We start from the raw sequence: 11,499 nt of genomic DNA on the forward strand, positions 1-11,499 counted from the left end.
CACTGCCTATGTAGTCATACAACCCAAAACTGAAAGGTTTTTTTGTATTCTGCTAATGTCAGTAAATATAGTAGAAATTTTTCATTAATCATTCATTAATAGTTTAATGCCAAGCATTAAAATTTTAATGCCTGAAAAAATTTTATATTTCGAGGGTATATTTCACTAATAATGTATTAAGCTATATTAAGATATATTATGAAAAATAACCATCACAACCATGACACCATCATGAGCCTCGATATACCAACTTTGGTAAGCTAGTTCAGTCTTATTGATGAAGTGCATTTACGTATTATTTTTTCACTTGAAGAAGTGGCAGTTGTAAGACATGCATGCCTTTTTTTTTTTTTTTAATTTATTTATTTGTGCATACAGAACTCGGATACAGGCCAGAGGCTCAGGGGTGGTGAGAGGCTTCACCATAGACAAAGCAAGGAGCAGAACAGACAGATCGAGGAAGTACACTGCTGAGGGAAGCAGCGGGTGGGTCAGGAGAGGTCTGCCACGCCATGTGGTCACCTCCAGGGCAGGCAGGAATTGAACTCATGTGGAAGCAGCCTTAGATTCTCAGTGCTGTGCTTTAACCTGCTGCGCCACCAGGGAGGGCCCATGAATGTCTTTTATAGAAAGTTGTTATTTAAATAAAAATCACATGTGAAATATAGTTTCTTTTCTTAATTGTATGTAGTAGTTTAGAATCTAGTTTAGAGAATTGCATCTGCCTGTCTGCTCCCCACTCTGTCTCTGGTGAATCCTCTCACCCCCCACACCTCTAGCCTGTACCCCAGTTCTGTATGCATAAATAAATAAATTTAAAAAAACATTCATTTTGTTTGCTACCAGTGAATTAAGAATCATTTACTTAGTAAATGTTTCCAGTTTAACATAACTTGCAGTGGGTTCTCAGGAACTTTTAGATTGCATTGAATTTGTGAAGTTACTTTTACCTTTTCTAAGAAAATACATGTTTTTTTTTCTCTCTAACATTTAAAAACAAATTTAAGATCTGAATCTGTTTGGCCTATTAGATTTTTATTTAGCACAACCTTCCTGTTTCCAAGAATATTTTGGTAGTGCTATCTGAACCTTAACCTTGCTGACAGATATATCTAAACACACAGTAGAGTATAAATGATTCTTAATTTACTGATAGCAAACAAATGAATTTTTTAAAAGATTTATTTATTTATACATACAGAACTGGGTACAGGCTAGAGGTGTGGGCTGGTGAGAGGATTCACCATAGACAGATTGGTGAGCAGAACAGGCAGATGTACTGAAATACACTGCTGAGGGGAGCAGCGGGTGGGCCAGGAGAGATTTGCCATGCTATGTGGGTCACCTGCCTGGCTGGAGATTGAACTAGTTCAGTGGCTGTGGTAGCTTCATAGTGCTGTGCTTTAACCCATTTGTGCACTACCAGGGAAGGCCCAAAATGAATGTTTTGATCCTAGGAAATAATTGTTTAAGCTATATTAAAAACTTGACAGGTCTTTTAATAAAGTGAAAGGTATACTTTGCCAGTTTGCTTTAATATTTTGGCAGTAGGTCATCATTTTTATCTTTGTTTAAATATGGGTAATGTACTTATTGCTATTTTTTCTCAGAATTTATTTCTACTCATTTTGGTCAACATTAAGAAAAAGTTAGATATAGCCTGGGGTGTCAGAAATTATAATCTCAGTAGGTAATGTGATATGATCATTGGACTCATGATTAAGACATTTTATAATAAATAGACACTATTGGCAGTGAGTGAATCTGAAATGAATTTGGTGTTGATAAAAGTTCTTTTCCTACCTCTTGTGTGTAGGACATTAGCATGTCATATGGTTTTAAATGCATGCCCAGAGTGCATTCATATGTAAGATTAGAGTAGATTGGATGAGCTAATGAATTCAGTGAGCACAGTATGAGGCACATGAAAGATAATTTGCAAATTATTCCTGGCATTAGTCTTATTAATAGTATTAAAATATATTGATCCTTGTTTTAAATAAATTTAAAACCAGATCGTGTTATCTCATGTTATATAGGTTTGCTAAATATTTTAACAAAATCTCAACCATGCATTTTTTTCCTCATTCCCCCCCACACACTTTATTCTGATATTCCCAGACTCAAATCTTAATGTTTTCCATTCTTGCTTATCAAAATCGGTGAAGTTTTAAGCTTAATATAATCAAAGACATCTAAAAATGTTATTGTAACTTGATTTCATATTCCAAGTCTGCCTTTAATTTTAAAATAACAAGACAGTTTTGCTCACTGTTGAAAATCAATATCTCAAAAACAGGACAGTAGCCTTCTTAATTTGTTCCATGTGGCAATTTAGAATATTACACCTCTTAAAGTGAGAAGCTACATAAGGCTAATCTGTGTTACTTGAAGCTGTTGTCAGGTACAAGATACTAAAATTGTTAGGGAACCAAAGTAATTAGCCACTATATTAGACCTTACTAGGCTGTGGTGCATAGAAGATTAAAAGGCATTTGTGAACAGAATTGCATCTCAGCTGCTCTGTAGCATGCATAGAAAATTCACTTTCTGTGTTGAAAGATTAGGAAGGGGTGCATTTCTCTAAGGTGAATGCTTCTGGAAAATAATTCACATTCACGGGTTTCCCAAAATCCAGGGAGCCTGATTTTGCACAATGATCTTTTGAGTGGCAGTACTTGAACTTCCCATTCCCAAACTAATGATTAATGTATAAGAGTTTTGTAGTTTAATACCATTTTTTTTTCTCCCTGAAGCTTCTTGGATCCTGATTTCAGTAACTGATTTAACATATAAATTGGCCCAAACTTGGCAAAAATCAAGAATATTTAACAGGGCACAGATGGTGCAGCAGAAAGCAATATCCAGAGATTTGGTGACTTGAGCGCTCTCTAACCCTCCACCAGCTGCTTTAGCTCAAGTGTGAATAAAGACCTTTTAAGAATCAATGAAAATGTCTTATGTTGTGCCTAAGTATTGCCCACCCAACCAAATTGACACCAAAAACAGAAACAACCATATGGTTTTAAGTATATTAGAGAAAAGTAGGTTGCAGCTTGATACTTAAGATTAAGTATGTTAAAGTATTACTGCTGATTGCTTGTACATTGCATATTTCTTTGAAATATCTGATATGAAAAAATATATTTGACTGTCATACTTGGCTGTTTCTTAGTTTTCTGCTGTAAATGTATAAGCAAGTAAAACAGATAGCTATTGCCCAAGGCCAGAGGGAAATGCAAAAGACATCAGAGAGGTTCGTTTAAGGTTTGAAAAAAAAATCACAATCAATATATTTTTATCTATTTGAACCTTGATATAATATGAACTGAAATGAACAATTATTTTTCTTCAAAGTCTAAAGGGATTCTGTATGACTTCTTCATTTCACAAGAATGATAACTGATTTACAAGCTTATTACACTTAACTTGTGAACTTACTGACATTTCGTGGTATGTTATTGTTATTTTTAGTGAGATGACATCGGTTTACAACACTGTATATGATTAGAGGTACAAGATCACACCCTTTCTGAGTATGTCACATTATTCCCACTAAAGGCACCATAATCATCCACTGGAGTCAATTATGTCCCCTCCACTCCACTCCCTCACCTCTTTCCCTTCTCCTTCTTATAGCCAGATTTCTAGATTTGTTGTTGGTTTTATTTTATCTGTTTCTTCACTTTGCTTCTCAGTATTCCACATATAAGTGATACCATCCACCCGAATAGTGTCATTGACTGTTATGGACATCGTCTTTATCCGCAGTAACAATTTCATAAAGCAAAGACTGTTTTCTTTACTCAAGGAATACTTTTTCACTTCACGATATAGGATAGACTGCTAGGTAGATATATTAGACAATACATTTCTGATTTTTTCTCTGTTCTCTGTATCTAAAATATTCAAATTGCCACAAAAATTTATTTTGTTGTTTAATGAATATTGTATAACATAGACTCACAAACAGCAAAATACATTTCCCTTAGAAAGGACTATTTTGTTAACTGTATTTTTCTTTTTTAATTGGATTAGAAAATCTACCCAAAGACCTGCCTAAAGGGGGTATGCTAAATTCAATAATGATATAGTATATGCCACATTATGCTACTGGGACTTCCTTACAATACAGTTGAGGCATCTGTAGCTACAGTTTTTTCTTTCCCATTTTACTTCCTGAAGAATTATTTCTGTTCGTACATTGAAGTTCAACAGCACCAATTTATTTGTCATGACATTAGAAATGTGATTGTGAAAATTATTCACTTTTAACTGGAAATTCCTAAGTAGCTACTCAAATCTACTTTATTAGAGGAGTATTTTGCCCAAAATATAAATTTCAGTGTTACATTCTACTTAAAGGGATTAATGAACCAGCAACTCAATTACTATTAACAAAAGAGCACTATCTCTTGTAATAACATTACTATTTGGGATTAACAGATAATTCAACTGGTTAGAATAAAAGCTAAAAGATATGTTTGTGTATTTTTTTTAGAAATCCAATCAATTTTAACTAAAGTGTATTAATTACATTTCAGCTAAATTATTTACATATAATTGTTTTATTTAGTTTTCTTTCATTCTCTTATTTTTTTTCACAGTTTTCTTTAAAGCTGTATGATACTGCATGCCCACAAACTGTATACAATGAGTCCAATTTTCTACATTTTTTTAAAGATTTATTTATTTGTGCATACAGAACTGGGGTACAGGCCAGAGGCTCAGGGCAGTGAGAGGGTTCACCATAGACAGTAAGGAGCAGAACAGGCAAATCGACGAAATACACTGCTGAGGGGAGCAGCAGGTGGGTCAGGAGAGGTCTGCCGCACCATGTGGTCACCTCTGGGGCAGGCAGGAATCGAACTCATGTGGAAGTGGCTTTAGCTTCTCAGTGCTGTGCTTTAACCTGCTGCGCCACCAGGGAGGTCCCAATTTTCTACATTTTTGCCAACATTTATTATCTTAATTTTTTAATAGTCATCCTTATGTGTGTATGTGGTGTGATCACATTGTGGTTTAATGTTCATTTTCCTCATGATTAATGATAATGAACATCTTTTCAGATACATATTACCCATTTGTATGTTCTTTGAAGAAATGACTATTCAAGTCTTTGTTTTTTATTGGGATATTTGTTACTTGTTATTAAGTTGTTGGAGTTACATATACAGTTTGAGTACTGATACCTGATTAGATACATGGATTACAAATATTTTGTACTGTTCCATAGATTGCCATTTTATTCTGTTGTTTTCTATCCTGCTCTGGAGCCTTTATTTTGATGTAATCCTATTTAAGTTTTTGTTGTTATTGTTGTTGTTGTTGCCTGTGTTTGGAGTATACTATTCATAAAGACATTGCTAAGACAGATGTCAGAAAGATTTTCTCCAGTGGTTAATTCCAAGAATTTTATAGTGTCCGGAAATATGTCAACTCTTAAATAAATTTTGAGTTGCATGGGTATATGGGTAAAAGTACAAATTCATTCTGTTCCATGTGATATCACATTTACTTCATACCATTAATTGAAGGGACTGTGCTTCCCCGGTGTATATTGTAGGCACTGCTGTTGAGGCTCAGTTGACTTAATATCGTAGGTGGTTTGATCTCTCCACCTTGTCCATTGATCCAAATGTCTGTCATTAGGCCAGTACATTTGCTTTAATTAAGTGAAACTAAGAAGTGTGAGGTCATTAACTTTGTCCTTAAAATTGCTTTGACTTTTTGTGGTCTTTACATCGCTACATGAATTTTAGGATTTTTTTTTTCTATTACTAAAATACCTTTGAGTTTTGATAAAGATTGCATTAAATTCAAGATCTACTTGCATAGTATCAACATTTTAGCATATGAGGTTTTCCAGTCCATTTACACAAAATATCTTTATATTAGTTTGCTTTAATTTCATTATCAGTGTTTTATAGTGAAATGTGTACAGATTTTTAAACTTCTTAGTTGAGTTTGCTCCTAAATATTACTCTTTTTTATGTTATAAATTGGTTGCTTTCTCAATTTTTTCTTCAGAAGGCTCATTGTTAATTTATTGAAGTGCAACTGATTAGTGCATTTTTTTTCTATTTTGCAAAATGATTAAATTCCTTTTATTATTTCTGAGACTATTTTTTCTAGTGCCTTTAGGGTTTTCTATGTCATGACATTGGCAAATAGCAATAATTTTACTTTTTCCTATCCAATTTGGATGCCTCTCAATTCTTTTTTTCTTGATAAATTTCTTTGACTAGGAATTCCAGTATTATTTTGTATAAAAGTATTAAAACCAGTATATTTGATTTGTTCTTTAGCTTAGAGGAAAGTTATGAGTTTTTTTTTTTAATAGCTGAGTATTATGTTAACTGTGGGGTGATTATTTGGCTGATAAAGTAAACCCTAGAAGTTACACATTTTATTGTAAGAAACAAGTATAGGGGGTTTTGATACAAACAGAAAAGGATTAAGCAATGTGATCATGAAATAGATTATATTTTTACTATGACAAGTCAAACAATGCTGACAGCCACCAGCATTTGGTAAAGGCAGTAAATAAGTTCTTCCCTGGAACTTCTAAGGGGAATGTACCCTGCTAATACTTTGACTTTTATCCACTAATACTGGTTCCAAACTTCTGAACTCCAAAGCTGTAAAGGAATAAATTTCTATTATATTAAGCCCACATACTTATAGTAACTTATTACATAAACTGTAGGAAACTAATAACTGTAGAAAGAGAAAATAATGGATAAAAGACATCATTTCTAAAATAAAATGGACTCTTGAACCAGACAGTTTTGACTTGAAATTCAGGTTCCAAACCCATGATTGTTGTAATTTATCAAAATGCTGATAATGTTCAATGCAGCAATGTTTCTTATTATCTACAATGTGCCATGTACCCTGTTTCAAGGGGAATTTGATACTTTGTTAGTTGCTAAATTGTAGCATATACAATAGAGAATAATAGAAAACAAACTAGAAGAGATTATTGTTATGGACCATTATGACAAGGAGAACTGAAACTGTCCTATGAAGAATGACAAAAATTAGGACCATATGTTACCAGAATCCATGAATGGAAGCAATAAAAGCATAGTGGAAATACTATATGCAAAGTAGCTTATCATAACTAAGAGACAGTATTCCAGAACAGTATGCCTGACATTTAGTAAGATATGTCCAGAATGGCAGAATTACTTGAAATATGTCTACTGGATGTTGAAACATAGGGCTTAACACATCTCAATGAAAGCAATGATTAATTTATCTGGTCCAATTATTAAACCATTGTTAAAAAGTATAAGGGTATAGGAGACTGAAAATGAACTACTATACAGATCTGGTAACTTTACCATTCTTTTAAGTTGAGGAGTCAGAGTTACTATATGTTTATATCTGTTTTTCTTGTAGGTGTTTTTTAGACTGGGATTTAAAGATTCTTTACACTGTTTCCCCAATTTCGTACCTGGTTTCCATCTCTACCATCTGTGTTTTTTTTTTTTTTCTCAAAACTGTAGGCAAAATCACAAAAAAATGCACTTTAATAAGATGATATATTTTAAACTAAAATAATAAAATTTGAGTAAAATGAAGTAATGGTAGTCATAGTCTCAGTACATCATTGGTTTTTGAGAATTCCTTCTTTTCATACGGCTACCACGTCATTATGGACAAAGCTTAGACATGAACAATGTGTCAATGAAAGGAAAAGGACTGATAGCTTTTCAGCTGGTGTATTTAATGCTGCATTATGTTTTATAGGCTTTATAGATACAGAAGTTTCCTACAAAAATAAGCCAATATCTTGATTGACTAACCAAGATAACGGAATCTCTGGAATTTAGTAAGTAAGGAAAGTGATAAAAGAAGTTTGCTTAAACTGCAGGGAGTAGCAACTCACTAGCAGCACAGGAAATTTTGTTTACAATTTAACTCAAGAGCAGAACTTCCAAAAGACCAATGACATCAATCTTACAAAATTATCTTATTAAATTATATGGTTTAAAAGCTAGGGTTACTTGTGATCACAAAACAACCATAGAAGATAGTACATAGAGAACAGTGAGAGAACAGAATTTGGCAGAATATAATAAGAATTTTAAATGACCAATCTAATATATATTTGTATTTCACTTGGTTTAAGTACTGAAAATCCACTGTACAATAAAATCTTCCTAGATTTCTCCTTTAAAAACCCAAGAGTCTAGAAGAGTGTCATTAGCTGAATTATTAATAATATTTTATCAACATATTTTAATTTTATTATTTTGCATTTATATTTATCTCATAACTTTTCTATTTCTGTATATTTTATATTGGATTTACAAATGTGTTAGTTATATTTCTGTCTTTGTAAGTTTAACTGCAATTGTTTAGAATAGAAACATGGCTTAAAATAATTTCAATAAAATATTTTTCACTGATTAAAAAATATTCTCTAATAAGAGATAATGACCATGGATATTTGTTTTTTATTAAAGAAATTAATAACTCTCGATGAACTAAAATGGAAGTTCTAGTTATGATTCCATTAATATGTCCTTCAGGTTCAGTCTTCAAAATACTTTTCTTTCTAGATAGCTAGATAGTCATGGAACTCTATTTTCTTGCCTTCTCAAACTTTAAAAATATCACCTTCTTTTGGGATATTTTTACTAACTCTAAAAACTAGCCTAACAATATTGATACACACTAGCAAAGTCCTATTCCATGTTACCTGTTTCTTTTTGCATCTTGGTTTTTCTTCAAGTATGTGTTTCATTCACTTTTCTTGTTTGTTTGTTTTGGCCATTTTCCACACTAAAATGTAAACTTCGCAGATACCAGGAAGTTTTTGAGGCTTTGTTCAACTGCTGGCATCTGAAAGGGTATTTCACACAGAATAGGTAGATAGATAAATGTTTATGGATTAAGAAAGCAAATGTCATAGATGAACTTAAAAAAAAAAATAAAAACTAGCTGGAAGAGGTTACATCTTCCAAGGAGATACTGAAGCCAAAGAGGTATAGGTTGAAAATTCAAGCATTTCTTTTGTTAAGGAAGCCTAATATGTTATTTTGAGAAGGTAGTGGTGAATAGTATTGAGATAAAAGTGGTCAGAAAAGACTAATGAGAGATCATGTGTGACTTTGTGACATGGATATCATTGATAAATTCAGTGAAACCTGCTGCATTAGGGTAGATGTGAAACCTAATCAAATAAGGACAGTGAATATATAAAACTCAAAGAAAATTAAACTCACACCCTTTTAGCAATGTTTGGACACAAGTGGAACAAGAAATGAGTGTTAAGATTTATTTTTTTATAAATGGGACATGTGTGAGAATATTTAAAAAACAAAGAGATGATTCAGTTTAGCTGATTTGTATCTCAAAGAGAAAAGATATCAGTAAACTCAGGTATGAAAATAGTGTCACAGATTGTACTTGTTGCTTACCCAGTATCCATTTTCTTCTTTTCCTATACCTTAAGTTTCTCAATTTCTTCAGTATGTCATGTTTCCAGTTAAAAACATTCATCTCCAGTGATTTAATTGTCATTAGGTATTAAGAGTCAAAAAACAAGGAAATAAAAAATATGCCATAATGGATAGTATGTCAAATGATAACTAGAAACTGATTCTGTTCCATTCACACAATTTCTAATGTTTCAACCAAGATTAAAATTTTTAAATGTTCAATAGTTCCAAAAGATGTTTCATCCCATTTGTGATGCTATATTAGATAGTCTTTAATTATAGAATGAAATAAAGCGATATATTAGAACTTTGTTATTTTTGTCTCATTTCAATTTCTGTTGTTTATTACACTAAAGCCAATGTACTATGGAGTAGACCTCCCCTGTTTTGTCTTTTCTACACTCAACATTGTGGTTCAACGATCTGCCTTTTCTGAATTAAAAAAAAAAAAGTAAAAACCCAAATCAAAAAAACAGTGTACAGGTAGGGTGAACATAGACCATTCTCTTGCCATTTGAAAATTTAAGTCAAAGTGGGTTAAAGACTTGAATGTAAAACCATAAAAAAAGCATAAAATACATAGAAGAAAACAGAAACAGAACATTCTGTTTCTCTGGCTTCAGAAATGTCTTTGGAAAAACATTCCAGGGAATTCCAGCAGTATTCTGAGATCTCAGTTCTGATGACAAGGAAAACAAAACCAAAAATAGATGACCTGGGGCTTATCAAAAAAAAAAAAAGGTTATATAGTGAAAGAAGGCATCATTAAAACAAAAGAACACCATACTGAATGAGAAAAGATATTTATACAGCATCCATCTGACAAGGGGCTTATTATCCAGTATCTACAAAGAACTGATATAAATAAACCAACAGAAAATGAATAACCCAAGCATAAAATGGACATAAGAGCTAAACAGATACTTATACCTATATACAGATGTCCAGTAAGCACATGAAAAAAGTGTTCATTTATCATCAGGCAAAAGGAAATCAAAACCAAAAATGAGATCTTACCACACTTTGGTGAGAATGACCTATATCAAAAAAACTGAAACCAAAAATGTAAGTGAAGATGTGGAGAAAAAAGTAATTCTCATACACTGTTGGTGATAATGGAGATTGGTCAAACCTCTATGAAAAATAGTGTTTCCTCAAAATATTAAAAAATAGGTCTACCATATGATCCAGCAATTCAACTCCTAGGCATCTACCCAAAGAATGCAAAAACACTAATTCTAAGTGATATATGTACTTTTGTGTTCACTGCAGCACTACAGACAATGACCAGGTTATAGAAACAAAAAAGAAAAAAAGTGGTGCCCCAAAACAGATGACACATGGATGGAATTGGTGGGCATCATGCTAAGTGAAATAAAACAAATTGCTGGAATATTTTGCTTAAATGTGGAATATTAAGAAACAAAACCAAGAAACTGACAAAACTAAATGAAAAAGCCTTTGAAATATGACTGAAAAATTGAGGCTACTATAGGGGGAGGGGAGTGACAAAAGGAGGAGGGAGCCCAGTGACCTAGGTTAAAGGACTTTGGGTGCTTTGATGGTGGACATGGTGTGGTGACATATGTCTGCATAAGTGGGAACCTTGTCCTTCAATCATACACAATGCTGTAGAATGCTATGACCTTAATGAAAAATAAATAGGAAACAAGGAAGGAGGGGGAGGTGGTAGGGAGGAAGAAAAAGGAGGAACATGAATGAGGAAGTAGAAAAAGAAGGAAGAAAAGACATAAAATGAGGGCATGGGAAAGAAGGACAAATAAAACTCATAATAGAGAGAAAAGCAAAATAGAAATCATGAAATAGAGAAAATCAGAAAATTCACTATCATGAGGGAACATGCCACTTTCAAGCTATAAGAAATAACTATGAGTAGATCACATTATTAGCAGAAACAATTTGGAGACCAAGTGAGAAATATCTTGTCCTTTTATTGCATTGGTCTGATTTCAAGTATGGTTGCCTTACGTTTGTAAAAATTGAGTCAGTAATTGTGAAGAACATGCAATATGAAGTAATTCTA

The sequence above is a fragment of the Condylura cristata genome, unplaced genomic scaffold (genome assembly GCF_000260355.1).
Source record: "Condylura cristata isolate star-nosed mole 26May11 unplaced genomic scaffold, ConCri1.0 scaffold00006, whole genome shotgun sequence".
NCBI classification, from domain to species: Eukaryota; Metazoa; Chordata; class Mammalia; order Eulipotyphla; family Talpidae; genus Condylura; species Condylura cristata.